The following is a 17,116-nucleotide window of genomic DNA, read 5'->3' as shown; positions in this document are numbered from 1 at the left end:
CCTGAAAGATCTCGTCGAGCTGATTAATTTGACACTTTGTTTAAGACATTTGGTCATCATTTGTCGAAGTTATCGAGCTTCAAAATATGAAAAATCGCACAATTTGAGTGTTTGAGCACTTAAAGTACTCTTTTTCTTGGAAATTCAACAAGATGGAATCATGATGTGTTGTGTCACCTGAAAGATCTCGTCGAGATGATTAATTTGACACTTTCTTCAAGACATTTGGTCATCATTTGTCGAAGTTATGGAGCTTCAAAATATGAAAAATCGCACAATTTTAGTGTTTGAGCACTTAAAGTACTCTTTTTCTTGGAAATTCAACAAGATGGAATGATGATGTGTTATGTCACCTGAAAGATCTCGTCGATCTGATTAATTTGACACTTTGATCAAGACATTTGGTCATCATTTGTCGAAGTTATTGAGCTTCAAAATATGAAAAATCGCACAATTTGAGTATTTGAGCACTTAAAGTACTCTTTTTCTTGGAAATTCAACAAGATGGAATGATGATGTGTTATGTCACCTGAAAGATCTCGTTGATCTGATTAATTTGACACTTTGATCAAGACATTTGGTCATCATTTGTCGAAGTTATCGAGCTTCAAAATATGAAAAATCGCACAATTTGAGTGTTTGAGCACTTAAAATGCTCTTTTTCTTGGAAATTCAACAAGATGCAATCATGATGTGTTGTGTCACCTGAAAGATCTCGTCGATCTGATTAATTTGACACTTTGATCAAGACATTTGGTCATCATTTGTCGAAGTTATTGAGCTTCAAAATATGAAAAATCGCACAATTTGAGTATTTGAGCACTTAAAGTACTCTTTTTCTTGGAAATTCAACAAGATGCAATCATGATGTGTTGTGTCACCTGAAAGATCTCGTCGAACTGATTAATTTGATACTTTGTTTAAGACATTTGGTCATCATTTGTCGAAGTTATCGAGCTTCAAAATATGAAAAATCGCACAATTTCAGTGTTTGAGCACTTAAAGTACTATTTTTCTTGGAAATTCAACAAGATGGAATGATGATGTGTTGTGTCACCTGAAAGATCTCGTCGAGCTGATTAACTTGACACTTTGTTTAAGACAGTTGGTCATCATTTGTCGAAGTTATCGAGCTTCAAAATATGAAAAATCGCACAATTTGAGTGTTTGAGCACTTAAAGTACTCTTTTTCTTGGAAATTCAACAAGATGGAATGATGATGTGTTGTGTCACCTGAAAGATCTCGTCGAACTGATTAATTTGATACTTTGTTTAAGACATTTGGTCATCATTTATCGAAGTTATCGAGCGTCAAAATTTGAGAAGTCTCACAATTTGAGTGTTTGAGCACTTAAACTACTCTTTTTCTTGGAAATTCAACAAGATGGAATGATGATGTGTTGTGTCACCTGAAAGATCTCGTCGAACTGATTAATTTGATACTTTGTTTAAGACATTTGGTCATCATTTATCGAAGTTATCGAGCTTCAAAATATGAAAAATCGCACAATTTGAGTGTTTGAGCACTTAAAATGCTCTTTTTCTTGGAAATTCAACAAGATGCAATCATGATGTGTTGTGTCACCTGAAAGATCTCGTCGATCTGATTAATTTGACACTTTGATCAAGGCATTTGGTCATCATTTGTCGAAGTTACCGAGCTTCAAAATATGAAAAATCGCACAATTTGAGTGTTTGAGCACTTAAACTACTCTTTTTCTTGGAAATTCAACAAGATGGAATGATGATGTGTTGTGTCACCTGATAGATCTCGTCGATCTGATTAATTTGACACTTTGTTCAAGACATTTGGTCATCATTTGTCGAAGTTATCGAGCTTCAAAATATGAAAAATCGCACAATTTGAGTGTTTGAGCACATAAAGTACTCTTTTTCTTGGAAATTCAACAAGATGGAATGATGATGTGTTGCGTCACCTGAAAGATCTCGTCGAGCTGATTAATTTGACACTTTGTTTAAGACATTTGGTCATCATTTGTCGAAGTTATCGAGCTTCAAAATATGAAAAATCGCACAATTTGAGTGTTTGAGCACTTAAAGTACTCTTTTTCTTGGAAATTCAACAAGATGGAATCATGATGTGTTGTGTCACCTGAAAGATCTCGTCGAGATGATTAATTTGACACTTTCTTCAAGACATTTGGTCATCATTTGTCGAAGTTATGGAGCTTCAAAATATGAAAAATCGCACAATTTTAGTGTTTGAGCACTTAAAGTACTCTTTTTCTTGGAAATTCAACAAGATGGAATGATGATGTGTTATGTCACCTGAAAGATCTCGTTGATCTGATTAATTTGACACTTTGATCAAGACATTTGGTCATCATTTGTCGAAGTTATCGAGCTTCAAAATATGAAAAATCGCACAATTTGAGTGTTTGAGCACTTAAAATGCTCTTTTTCTTGGAAATTCAACAAGATGCAATCATGATGTGTTGTGTCACCTGAAAGATCTCGTCGATCTGATTAATTTGACACTTTGATCAAGACATTTGGTCATCATTTGTCGAAGTTATCGAGCTTCAAAATATGAAAAATCGCACAATTTGAGTGTTTGAGCACATAAAGTACTCTTTTTCTTGGAAATTCAACAAGATGGAATGATGATGTGTTGTGTCACCTGAAAGATCTCCTCGAGCTGATTAATTTGACACTTTGTTCAAGACATTTGGTCATCATTTGTCGAAGTTATCGAGTTTCAAATTTAGAAAAGTGTCACAATTGGAGTGTTTGAGCACTTAAAGTACTCTTTTTCTTGGAAATTCAACAAGATGGAATGATGATGTGTTGTGTCACCTGAAAGATCTCGTCGAGCTGATTAATTTGACACTTTGTTCAAGACATTTGGTCATCATTTGTCGAAGTTATCGAGCTTCAAAATTTGAGAAGTCTCACAATTTGAGTGTTTGAGCACTTAAAGTACTCTTTTTCTTGGAAATTCAACAAGATGGAATGATGATGTGTTATGTCACCTGAAAGATCTCGTCGATCTGATTAATTTGACACTTTGTTCAAGACATTTGGTCATCATTTGTCGAAGTTATTGAGCGTCAAAATTTGAGAAGTCTCACAATTTGAGTGTTTGAGCACTTAAACTACTCTTTTTCTTGGAAACTCAACAAGATGGAATGATGATGTGTTGTGTCACCTGAAAGATCTCGTCGATCTGATTAATTTGACACTTTGTTCAAGACATTTGGTCATCATTTGTCGAAGTTATCGAGCTTCAAAATATGAAAAATCGCACAATTTGAGTGTTTGAGCACTTAAAGTACTCTTTTTCTTGGAAATTCAACAAGATGGAATGATGATGTGTTATGTCACCTGAAAGATCTCGTCGATCTTATTAATTTGACTCTTTGATCAAGACATTTGGTCATCATTTGTCGAAGTTATTGAGCTTCAAAATATGAAAAATCGCACAATTTGAGTATTTGAGCACTTAAAGTACTCTTTTTCTTGGAAATTCAACAAGATGGAATGATGATGTGTTATGTCACCTGAAAGATCTCGTCGATCTTATTAATTTGATACTTTGTTTAAGACATTTGGTCATCATTTGTCGAAGTTATCGAGCTTCAAAATATGAAAAATCGCACAATTTGAGTGTTTGAGCACTTAAAGTACTCTTTTTCTTGGAAATTCAACAAGATGCAATCATGATGTGTTGTGTCACCTGAAAGATCTCGTCGAACTGATTAATTTGATACTTTATTTAAGACATTTGGTCATCATTTGTCGAAGTTATTGAGCGTCAAAATTTGAGAAGTCTCACAATTTGAGTGTTTGAGCACTTAAACTACTCTTTTTCTTGGAAATTCAACAAGATGGAATGATGATGTGTTGTGTCACCTGAAAGATCTCGTCGAACTGATTAATTTGACACTTTGTTTAAGACATTTGGTCATCATTTGTCGAAGTTATTGAGCGTCAAAATTTGAGAAGTCTCACAATTTGAGTGTTTGAGCACTTAAACTACTCTTTTTCTTGGAAACTCAACAAGATGGAATGATGATGTGTTGTGTCACCTGAAAGATCTCGTCGATCTGATTAATTTGACACTTTGTTCAAGACATTTGGTCATCATTTGTCGAAGTTATCGAGCTTCAAAATATGAAAAATCGCACAATTTGAGTGTTTGAGCACATAAAGTACTCTTTTTCTTGGAAATTCAACAAGATGGAATGATGATGTGTTGTGTCACCTGAAAGATCTCGTCGAGCTTATTAATTTGACACTTTGTTTAAGACATTTGGTCATCATTTGTCGAAGTTATTGAGCGTCAAAATTTGAGAAGTCTCACAATTTGAGTGTTTGAGCACTTAAACTACTCTTTTTCTTGGAAATTCAACAAGATGGAATGATGATGTGTTGTGTCACCTGAAAGATCTCGTCGATCTGATTAATTTGACACTTTGTTCAAGACATTTGGTCATCATTTGTCGAAGTTATCGAGCTTCAAAATATGAAAAATCGCACAATTTGAGTGTTTGAGCACATAAAGTACTCTTTTTCTTGGAAATTCAACAAGATGGAATGATGATGTGTTGTGTCACCTGAAAGATCTCTTCGAGCTGATTAATTTGACACTTTGTTCAAGACATTTGGTCATCATTTGTCGAAGTTATCGAGCGTCAAAATATGAAAAATCGTACAATTTGAGTGTTTGAGCACTTAAAGTACTCTTTTTCTTGGAAATTCAACAAGATGGAATCATGATGTGTTGTGTCACCTGAAAGATCTCGTCGAACTGATTAATTTGATACTTTGTTCAAGACATTTGGTCATCATTTGTCGAAGTTATCGAGCTTCAAAATATGAAAAATCGCACAATTTGAGTGTTTGAGCACTTAAAGTACTCTTTTTCTTGGAAATTCAACAAGATGGAATGATGATGTGTTATGTCACCTGAAAGATCTCGTCGATCTTATTAATTTGATACTTTGTTTAAGACATTTGGTCATCATTTGTCGAAGTTATCGAGCTTCAAAATATGAAAAATCGCACAATTTGAGTGTTTGAGCACTTAAAGTACTCTTTTTCTTGGAAATTCAACAAGATGCAATCATGATGTGTTGTGTCACCTGAAAGATCTCGTCGAACTGATTAATTTGATACTTTGTTTAAGACATTTGGTCATCATTTGTCGAAGTTATTGAGCGTCAAAATTTGAGAAGTCTCACAATTTGAGTGTTTGAGCACTTAAACTACTCTTTTTCTTGGAAATTCAACAAGATGGAATGATGATGTGTTGTGTCACCTGAAAGATCTCGTCGATCTGATTAATTTGACACTTTGTTCAAGACATTTGGTCATCATTTGTCGAAGTTATCGAGCTTCAAAATATGAAAAATCGCACAATTTGAGTGTTTGAGCACATAAAGTACTCTTTTTCTTGGAAATTCAACAAGATGGAATGATGATGTGTTGTGTCACCTGAAAGATCTCTTCGAGCTGATTAATTTGACACTTTGTTCAAGACATTTGGTCATCATTTGTCGAAGTTATCGAGCGTCAAAATATGAAAAATCGTACAATTTGAGTGTTTGAGCACTTAAAGTACTCTTTTTCTTGGAAATTCAACAAGATGGAATCATGATGTGTTGTGTCACCTGAAAGATCTCGTCGAACTGATTAATTTGATACTTTGTTCAAGACATTTGGTCATCATTTGTCGAAGTTATCGAGCTTCAAAATATGAAAAATCGCACAATTTGAGTGTTTGAGCACTTAAAGTACTCTTTTTCTTGGAAATTCAACAAGATGGAATGATGATGTGTTATGTCACCTGAAAGATCTCGTCGATCTGATTAATTTGACACTTTGTTCAAGACATTTGGTCATCATTTGTCGAAGTTATTGAGCGTCAAAATTTGAGAAGTCTCACAATTTGAGTGTTTGAGCACTTAAACTACTCTTTTTCTTGGAAACTCAACAAGATGGAATGATGATGTGTTGTGTCACCTGAAAGATCTCGTCGATCTGATTAATTTGACACTTTGTTCAAGACATTTGGTCATCATTTGTCGAAGTTATCGAGCTTCAAAATATGAAAAATCGCACAATTTGAGTGTTTGAGCACTTAAAGTACTCTTTTTCTTGGAAATTCAACAAGATGGAATGATGATGTGTTATGTCACCTGAAAGATCTCGTCGATCTTATTAATTTGACTCTTTGATCAAGACATTTGGTCATCATTTGTCGAAGTTATTGAGCTTCAAAATATGAAAAATCGCACAATTTGAGTATTTGAGCACTTAAAGTACTCTTTTTCTTGGAAATTCAACAAGATGGAATGATGATGTGTTATGTCACCTGAAAGATCTCGTCGATCTTATTAATTTGATACTTTGTTTAAGACATTTGGTCATCATTTGTCGAAGTTATCGAGCTTCAAAATATGAAAAATCGCACAATTTGAGTGTTTGAGCACTTAAAGTACTCTTTTTCTTGGAAATTCAACAAGATGCAATCATGATGTGTTGTGTCACCTGAAAGATCTCGTCGAACTGATTAATTTGATACTTTGTTTAAGACATTTGGTCATCATTTGTCGAAGTTATTGAGCGTCAAAATTTGAGAAGTCTCACAATTTGAGTGTTTGAGCACTTAAACTACTCTTTTTCTTGGAAATTCAACAAGATGGAATGATGATGTGTTGTGTCACCTGAAAGATCTCGTCGAACTGATTAATTTGACACTTTGTTTAAGACATTTGGTCATCATTTGTCGAAGTTATTGAGCGTCAAAATTTGAGAAGTCTCACAATTTGAGTGTTTGAGCACTTAAACTACTCTTTTTCTTGGAAACTCAACAAGATGGAATGATGATGTGTTGTGTCACCTGAAAGATCTCGTCGATCTGATTAATTTGACACTTTGTTCAAGACATTTGGTCATCATTTGTCGAAGTTATCGAGCTTCAAAATATGAAAAATCGCACAATTTGAGTGTTTGAGCACATAAAGTACTCTTTTTCTTGGAAATTCAACAAGATGGAATGATGATGTGTTGTGTCACCTGAAAGATCTCGTCGAACTGATTAATTTGATACTTTGTTTAAGACATTTGGTCATCATTTGTCGAAGTTATCGAGCGTCAAAATTTGAGAAGTCTCACAATTGGAGTGTTTGAGCAATTAAAGTACTCTTTTTCTTGGAAATTCAACAAGATGGAATGATGATGTGTTGTGTCACCTGAAAGATCTCGTCGAACTGATTAATTTGATACTTTGTTTAAGACATTTGGTCATCATTTGTCGAAGTTATCGAGCGTCAAAATTTGAGAAGTCTCACAATTTGAGTGTTTGAGCACTTAAACTACTCTTTTTCTTGGAAATTCAACAAGATGGAATGATGATGTGTTGTGTCACCTGAAAGATCTCGTCGAACTGATTAATTTGACACTTTGTTTAAGACATTTGGTCATCATTTGTCGAAGTTATTGAGCGTCAAAATTTGAGAAGTCTCACAATTTGAGTGTTTGAGCACTTAAACTACTCTTTTTCTTGGAAATTCAACAAGATGGAATGATGATGTGTTGTGTCACCTGAAAGATCTCGTCGAGCTTATTAATTTGACACTTTGTTTAAGACATTTGGTCATCATTTGTCGAAGTTATCGAGCGTCAAAATTTGAGAAGTCTCACAATTGGAGTGTTTGAGCAATTAAAGTACTCTTTTTCTTGGAAATTCAACAAGATGGAATGATGATGTGTTGTGTCACCTGAAAGATCTCTTCGAGCTGATTAATTTGACACTTTGTTCAAGACATTTGGTCATCATTTGTCGAAGTTATCGAGCGTCAAAATATGAAAAATCGTACAATTTGAGTGTTTGAGCACTTAAAGTACTCTTTTTCTTGGAAATTCAACAAGATGGAATCATGATGTGTTGTGTCACCTGAAAGATCTCGTCGAACTGATTAATTTGATACTTTGTTCAAGACATTTGGTCATCATTTGTCGAAGTTATCGAGCTTCAAAATATGAAAAATCGCACAATTTGAGTGTTTGAGCACTTAAAGTACTCTTTTTCTTGGAAATTCAACAAGATGGAATGATGATGTGTTATGTCACCTGAAAGATCTCGTCGATCTGATTAATTTGACACTTTGTTCAAGACATTTGGTCATCATTTGTCGAAGTTATTGAGCGTCAAAATTTGAGAAGTCTCACAATTTGAGTGTTTGAGCACTTAAACTACTCTTTTTCTTGGAAACTCAACAAGATGGAATGATGATGTGTTGTGTCACCTGAAAGATCTCGTCGATCTGATTAATTTGACACTTTGTTCAAGACATTTGGTCATCATTTGTCGAAGTTATCGAGCTTCAAAATATGAAAAATCGCACAATTTGAGTGTTTGAGCACTTAAAGTACTCTTTTTCTTGGAAATTCAACAAGATGGAATGATGATGTGTTATGTCACCTGAAAGATCTCGTCGATCTTATTAATTTGACTCTTTGATCAAGACATTTGGTCATCATTTGTCGAAGTTATTGAGCTTCAAAATATGAAAAATCGCACAATTTGAGTATTTGAGCACTTAAAGTACTCTTTTTCTTGGAAATTCAACAAGATGGAATGATGATGTGTTATGTCACCTGAAAGATCTCGTCGATCTTATTAATTTGATACTTTGTTTAAGACATTTGGTCATCATTTGTCGAAGTTATCGAGCTTCAAAATATGAAAAATCGCACAATTTGAGTGTTTGAGCACTTAAAGTACTCTTTTTCTTGGAAATTCAACAAGATGCAATCATGATGTGTTGTGTCACCTGAAAGATCTCGTCGAACTGATTAATTTGATACTTTGTTTAAGACATTTGGTCATCATTTGTCGAAGTTATTGAGCGTCAAAATTTGAGAAGTCTCACAATTTGAGTGTTTGAGCACTTAAACTACTCTTTTTCTTGGAAATTCAACAAGATGGAATGATGATGTGTTGTGTCACCTGAAAGATCTCGTCGAACTGATTAATTTGACACTTTGTTTAAGACATTTGGTCATCATTTGTCGAAGTTATTGAGCGTCAAAATTTGAGAAGTCTCACAATTGGAGTGTTTGAGCAATTAAAGTACTCTTTTTCTTGGAAATTCAACAAGATGGAATGATGATGTGTTGTGTCACCTGAAAGATCTCGTCGAACTGATTAATTTGATACTTTGTTTAAGACATTTGGTCATCATTTGTCGAAGTTATCGAGCGTCAAAATTTGAGAAGTCTCACAATTTGAGTGTTTGAGCACTTAAACTACTCTTTTTCTTGGAAATTCAACAAGATGGAATGATGATGTGTTGTGTCACCTGAAAGATCTCGTCGAACTGATTAATTTGACACTTTGTTTAAGACATTTGGTCATCATTTGTCGAAGTTATTGAGCGTCAAAATTTGAGAAGTCTCACAATTTGAGTGTTTGAGCACTTAAACTACTCTTTTTCTTGGAAATTCAACAAGATGGAATGATGATGTGTTGTGTCACCTGAAAGATCTCGTCGAGCTTATTAATTTGACACTTTGTTTAAGACATTTGGTCATCATTTGTCGAAGTTATCGAGCGTCAAAATTTGAGAAGTCTCACAATTGGAGTGTTTGAGCAATTAAAGTACTCTTTTTCTTGGAAATTCAACAAGATGGAATGATGATGTGTTGTGTCACCTGAAAGATCTCTTCGAGCTGATTAATTTGACACTTTGTTCAAGACATTTGGTCATCATTTGTCGAAGTTATCGAGCGTCAAAATATGAAAAATCGTACAATTTGAGTGTTTGAGCACTTAAAGTACTCTTTTTCTTGGAAATTCAACAAGATGGAATCATGATGTGTTGTGTCACCTGAAAGATCTCGTCGAACTGATTAATTTGATACTTTGTTCAAGACATTTGGTCATCATTTGTCGAAGTTATCGAGCTTCAAAATATGAAAAATCGCACAATTTGAGTGTTTGAGCACTTAAAGTACTCTTTTTCTTGGAAATTCAACAAGATGGAATGATGATGTGTTATGTCACCTGAAAGATCTCGTCGATCTGATTAATTTGACACTTTGTTCAAGACATTTGGTCATCATTTGTCGAAGTTATTGAGCGTCAAAATTTGAGAAGTCTCACAATTTGAGTGTTTGAGCACTTAAACTACTCTTTTTCTTGGAAACTCAACAAGATGGAATGATGATGTGTTGTGTCACCTGAAAGATCTCGTCGATCTGATTAATTTGACACTTTGTTCAAGACATTTGGTCATCATTTGTCGAAGTTATCGAGCTTCAAAATATGAAAAATCGCACAATTTGAGTGTTTGAGCACTTAAAGTACTCTTTTTCTTGGAAATTCAACAAGATGGAATGATGATGTGTTATGTCACCTGAAAGATCTCGTCGATCTTATTAATTTGACTCTTTGATCAAGACATTTGGTCATCATTTGTCGAAGTTATTGAGCTTCAAAATATGAAAAATCGCACAATTTGAGTATTTGAGCACTTAAAGTACTCTTTTTCTTGGAAATTCAACAAGATGGAATGATGATGTGTTATGTCACCTGAAAGATCTCGTCGATCTTATTAATTTGATACTTTGTTTAAGACATTTGGTCATCATTTGTCGAAGTTATCGAGCTTCAAAATATGAAAAATCGCACAATTTGAGTGTTTGAGCACTTAAAGTACTCTTTTTCTTGGAAATTCAACAAGATGCAATCATGATGTGTTGTGTCACCTGAAAGATCTCGTCGAACTGATTAATTTGATACTTTGTTTAAGACATTTGGTCATCATTTGTCGAAGTTATTGAGCGTCAAAATTTGAGAAGTCTCACAATTTGAGTGTTTGAGCACTTAAACTACTCTTTTTCTTGGAAATTCAACAAGATGGAATGATGATGTGTTGTGTCACCTGAAAGATCTCGTCGAACTGATTAATTTGACACTTTGTTTAAGACATTTGGTCATCATTTGTCGAAGTTATTGAGCGTCAAAATTTGAGAAGTCTCACAATTTGAGTGTTTGAGCACTTAAACTACTCTTTTTCTTGGAAACTCAACAAGATGGAATGATGATGTGTTGTGTCACCTGAAAGATCTCGTCGATCTGATTAATTTGACACTTTGTTCAAGACATTTGGTCATCATTTGTCGAAGTTATCGAGCTTCAAAATATGAAAAATCGCACAATTTGAGTGTTTGAGCACATAAAGTACTCTTTTTCTTGGAAATTCAACAAGATGGAATGATGATGTGTTGTGTCACCTGAAAGATCTCGTCGAACTGATTAATTTGATACTTTGTTTAAGACATTTGGTCATCATTTGTCGAAGTTATCGAGCGTCAAAATTTGAGAAGTCTCACAATTTGAGTGTTTGAGCACTTAAACTACTCTTTTTCTTGGAAATTCAACAAGATGGAATGATGATGTGTTGTGTCACCTGAAAGATCTCGTCGAACTGATTAATTTGACACTTTGTTTAAGACATTTGGTCATCATTTGTCGAAGTTATTGAGCGTCAAAATTTGAGAAGTCTCACAATTTGAGTGTTTGAGCACTTAAACTACTCTTTTTCTTGGAAATTCAACAAGATGGAATGATGATGTGTTGTGTCACCTGAAAGATCTCGTCGAGCTTATTAATTTGACACTTTGTTTAAGACATTTGGTCATCATTTGTCGAAGTTATCGAGCGTCAAAATTTGAGAAGTCTCACAATTGGAGTGTTTGAGCAATTAAAGTACTCTTTTTCTTGGAAATTCAACAAGATGGAATGATGATGTGTTGTGTCACCTGAAAGATCTCTTCGAGCTGATTAATTTGACACTTTGTTCAAGACATTTGGTCATCATTTGTCGAAGTTATCGAGCGTCAAAATATGAAAAATCGTACAATTTGAGTGTTTGAGCACTTAAAGTACTCTTTTTCTTGGAAATTCAACAAGATGGAATCATGATGTGTTGTGTCACCTGAAAGATCTCGTCGAACTGATTAATTTGATACTTTGTTCAAGACATTTGGTCATCATTTGTCGAAGTTATCGAGCTTCAAAATATGAAAAATCGCACAATTTGAGTGTTTGAGCACTTAAAGTACTCTTTTTCTTGGAAATTCAACAAGATGGAATGATGATGTGTTATGTCACCTGAAAGATCTCGTCGATCTGATTAATTTGACACTTTGTTCAAGACATTTGGTCATCATTTGTCGAAGTTATTGAGCGTCAAAATTTGAGAAGTCTCACAATTTGAGTGTTTGAGCACTTAAACTACTCTTTTTCTTGGAAACTCAACAAGATGGAATGATGATGTGTTGTGTCACCTGAAAGATCTCGTCGATCTGATTAATTTGACACTTTGTTCAAGACATTTGGTCATCATTTGTCGAAGTTATCGAGCTTCAAAATATGAAAAATCGCACAATTTGAGTGTTTGAGCACTTAAAGTACTCTTTTTCTTGGAAATTCAACAAGATGGAATGATGATGTGTTATGTCACCTGAAAGATCTCGTCGATCTTATTAATTTGACTCTTTGATCAAGACATTTGGTCATCATTTGTCGAAGTTATTGAGCTTCAAAATATGAAAAATCGCACAATTTGAGTATTTGAGCACTTAAAGTACTCTTTTTCTTGGAAATTCAACAAGATGGAATGATGATGTGTTATGTCACCTGAAAGATCTCGTCGATCTTATTAATTTGATACTTTGTTTAAGACATTTGGTCATCATTTGTCGAAGTTATCGAGCTTCAAAATATGAAAAATCGCACAATTTGAGTGTTTGAGCACTTAAAGTACTCTTTTTCTTGGAAATTCAACAAGATGCAATCATGATGTGTTGTGTCACCTGAAAGATCTCGTCGAACTGATTAATTTGATACTTTGTTTAAGACATTTGGTCATCATTTGTCGAAGTTATTGAGCGTCAAAATTTGAGAAGTCTCACAATTTGAGTGTTTGAGCACTTAAACTACTCTTTTTCTTGGAAATTCAACAAGATGGAATGATGATGTGTTGTGTCACCTGAAAGATCTCGTCGAACTGATTAATTTGACACTTTGTTTAAGACATTTGGTCATCATTTGTCGAAGTTATTGAGCGTCAAAATTTGAGAAGTCTCACAATTGGAGTGTTTGAGCAATTAAAGTACTCTTTTTCTTGGAAATTCAACAAGATGGAATGATGATGTGTTGTGTCACCTGAAAGATCTCGTCGAACTGATTAATTTGATACTTTGTTTAAGACATTTGGTCATCATTTGTCGAAGTTATCGAGCGTCAAAATTTGAGAAGTCTCACAATTTGAGTGTTTGAGCACTTAAACTACTCTTTTTCTTGGAAATTCAACAAGATGGAATGATGATGTGTTGTGTCACCTGAAAGATCTCGTCGAACTGATTAATTTGACACTTTGTTTAAGACATTTGGTCATCATTTGTCGAAGTTATTGAGCGTCAAAATTTGAGAAGTCTCACAATTTGAGTGTTTGAGCACTTAAACTACTCTTTTTCTTGGAAATTCAACAAGATGGAATGATGATGTGTTGTGTCACCTGAAAGATCTCGTCGAGCTTATTAATTTGACACTTTGTTTAAGACATTTGGTCATCATTTGTCGAAGTTATCGAGCGTCAAAATTTGAGAAGTCTCACAATTGGAGTGTTTGAGCAATTAAAGTACTCTTTTTCTTGGAAATTCAACAAGATGGAATGATGATGTGTTGTGTCACCTGAAAGATCTCTTCGAGCTGATTAATTTGACACTTTGTTCAAGACATTTGGTCATCATTTGTCGAAGTTATCGAGCGTCAAAATATGAAAAATCGTACAATTTGAGTGTTTGAGCACTTAAAGTACTCTTTTTCTTGGAAATTCAACAAGATGGAATCATGATGTGTTGTGTCACCTGAAAGATCTCGTCGAACTGATTAATTTGATACTTTGTTCAAGACATTTGGTCATCATTTGTCGAAGTTATCGAGCTTCAAAATATGAAAAATCGCACAATTTGAGTGTTTGAGCACTTAAAGTACTCTTTTTCTTGGAAATTCAACAAGATGGAATGATGATGTGTTATGTCACCTGAAAGATCTCGTCGATCTGATTAATTTGACACTTTGTTCAAGACATTTGGTCATCATTTGTCGAAGTTATTGAGCGTCAAAATTTGAGAAGTCTCACAATTTGAGTGTTTGAGCACTTAAACTACTCTTTTTCTTGGAAACTCAACAAGATGGAATGATGATGTGTTGTGTCACCTGAAAGATCTCGTCGATCTGATTAATTTGACACTTTGTTCAAGACATTTGGTCATCATTTGTCGAAGTTATCGAGCTTCAAAATATGAAAAATCGCACAATTTGAGTGTTTGAGCACTTAAAGTACTCTTTTTCTTGGAAATTCAACAAGATGGAATGATGATGTGTTATGTCACCTGAAAGATCTCGTCGATCTTATTAATTTGACTCTTTGATCAAGACATTTGGTCATCATTTGTCGAAGTTATTGAGCTTCAAAATATGAAAAATCGCACAATTTGAGTATTTGAGCACTTAAAGTACTCTTTTTCTTGGAAATTCAACAAGATGGAATGATGATGTGTTATGTCACCTGAAAGATCTCGTCGATCTTATTAATTTGATACTTTGTTTAAGACATTTGGTCATCATTTGTCGAAGTTATCGAGCTTCAAAATATGAAAAATCGCACAATTTGAGTGTTTGAGCACTTAAAGTACTCTTTTTCTTGGAAATTCAACAAGATGCAATCATGATGTGTTGTGTCACCTGAAAGATCTCGTCGAACTGATTAATTTGATACTTTGTTTAAGACATTTGGTCATCATTTGTCGAAGTTATTGAGCGTCAAAATTTGAGAAGTCTCACAATTTGAGTGTTTGAGCACTTAAACTACTCTTTTTCTTGGAAATTCAACAAGATGGAATGATGATGTGTTGTGTCACCTGAAAGATCTCGTCGAACTGATTAATTTGACACTTTGTTTAAGACATTTGGTCATCATTTGTCGAAGTTATTGAGCGTCAAAATTTGAGAAGTCTCACAATTTGAGTGTTTGAGCACTTAAACTACTCTTTTTCTTGGAAACTCAACAAGATGGAATGATGATGTGTTGTGTCACCTGAAAGATCTCGTCGATCTGATTAATTTGACACTTTGTTCAAGACATTTGGTCATCATTTGTCGAAGTTATCGAGCTTCAAAATATGAAAAATCGCACAATTTGAGTGTTTGAGCACATAAAGTACTCTTTTTCTTGGAAATTCAACAAGATGGAATGATGATGTGTTGTGTCACCTGAAAGATCTCGTCGAACTGATTAATTTGATACTTTGTTTAAGACATTTGGTCATCATTTGTCGAAGTTATCGAGCGTCAAAATTTGAGAAGTCTCACAATTTGAGTGTTTGAGCACTTAAACTACTCTTTTTCTTGGAAATTCAACAAGATGGAATGATGATGTGTTGTGTCACCTGAAAGATCTCGTCGAACTGATTAATTTGACACTTTGTTTAAGACATTTGGTCATCATTTGTCGAAGTTATTGAGCGTCAAAATTTGAGAAGTCTCACAATTTGAGTGTTTGAGCACTTAAACTACTCTTTTTCTTGGAAACTCAACAAGATGGAATGATGATGTGTTGTGTCACCTGAAAGATCTCGTCGATCTGATTAATTTGACACTTTGTTCAAGACATTTGGTCATCATTTGTCGAAGTTATCGAGCTTCAAAATATGAAAAATCGCACAATTTGAGTGTTTGAGCACATAAAGTACTCTTTTTCTTGGAAATTCAACAAGATGGAATGATGATGTGTTGTGTCACCTGAAAGATCTCGTCGAGCTTATTAATTTGACACTTTGTTCAAGACATTTGGTCATCATTTGTCGAAGTTATTGAGCGTCAAAATTTGAGAAGTCTCACAATTTGAGTGTTTGAGCACTTAAACTACTCTTTTTCTTGGAAACTCAACAAGATGGAATGATGATGTGTTGTGTCACCTGAAAGATCTCGTCGATCTGATTAATTTGACACTTTGTTCAAGACATTTGGTCATCATTTGTCGAAGTTATCGAGCTTCAAAATATGAAAAATCGCACAATTTGAGTGTTTGAGCACATAAAGTACTCTTTTTCTTGGAAATTCAACAAGATGGAATGATGATGTGTTGTGTCACCTGAAAGATCTCGTCGAGCTTATTAATTTGACACTTTGTTTAAGACATTTGGTCATCATTTGTCGAAGTTATTGAGCGTCAAAATTTGAGAAGTCTCACAATTTGAGTGTTTGAGCACTTAAACTACTCTTTTTCTTGGAAATTCAACAAGATGGAATGATGATGTGTTGTGTCACCTGAAAGATCTCGTCGATCTGATTAATTTGACACTTTGTTCAAGACATTTGGTCATCATTTGTCGAAGTTATCGAGCTTCAAAATATGAAAAATCGCACAATTTGAGTGTTTGAGCACATAAAGTACTCTTTTTCTTGGAAATTCAACAAGATGGAATGATGATGTGTTGTGTCACCTGAAAGATCTCTTCGAGCTGATTAATTTGACACTTTGTTCAAGACATTTGGTCATCATTTGTCGAAGTTATCGAGCGTCAAAATATGAAAAATCGTACAATTTGAGTGTTTGAGCACTTAAAGTACTCTTTTTCTTGGAAATTCAACAAGATGGAATGATGATGTGTTATGTCACCTGAAAGATCTCGTCGATCTTATTAATTTGATACTTTGTTTAAGACATTTGGTCATCATTTGTCGAAGTTATCGAGCTTCAAAATATGAAAAATCGCACAATTTGAGTGTTTGAGCACTTAAACTACTCTTTTTCTTGGAAATTCAACAAGATGCAATCATGATGTGTTGTGTCACCTGAAAGATCTCGTCGAACTGATTAATTTGATACTTTATTTAAGACATTTGGTCATCATTTGTCGAAGTTATTGAGCGTCAAAATTTGAGAAGTCTCACAATTTGAGTGTTTGAGCACTTAAACTACTCTTTTTCTTGGAAATTCAACAAGATGGAATGATGATGTGTTGTGTCACCTGAAAGATCTCGTCGAACTGATTAATTTGACACTTTGTTTAA

The sequence above is a fragment of the Euwallacea fornicatus genome, unplaced genomic scaffold (assembly GCF_040115645.1).
Source record: "Euwallacea fornicatus isolate EFF26 unplaced genomic scaffold, ASM4011564v1 scaffold_45, whole genome shotgun sequence".
Taxonomy (NCBI): Eukaryota; Metazoa; Arthropoda; class Insecta; order Coleoptera; family Curculionidae; genus Euwallacea; species Euwallacea fornicatus.
This window is presented reverse-complemented; position numbering follows the sequence as displayed.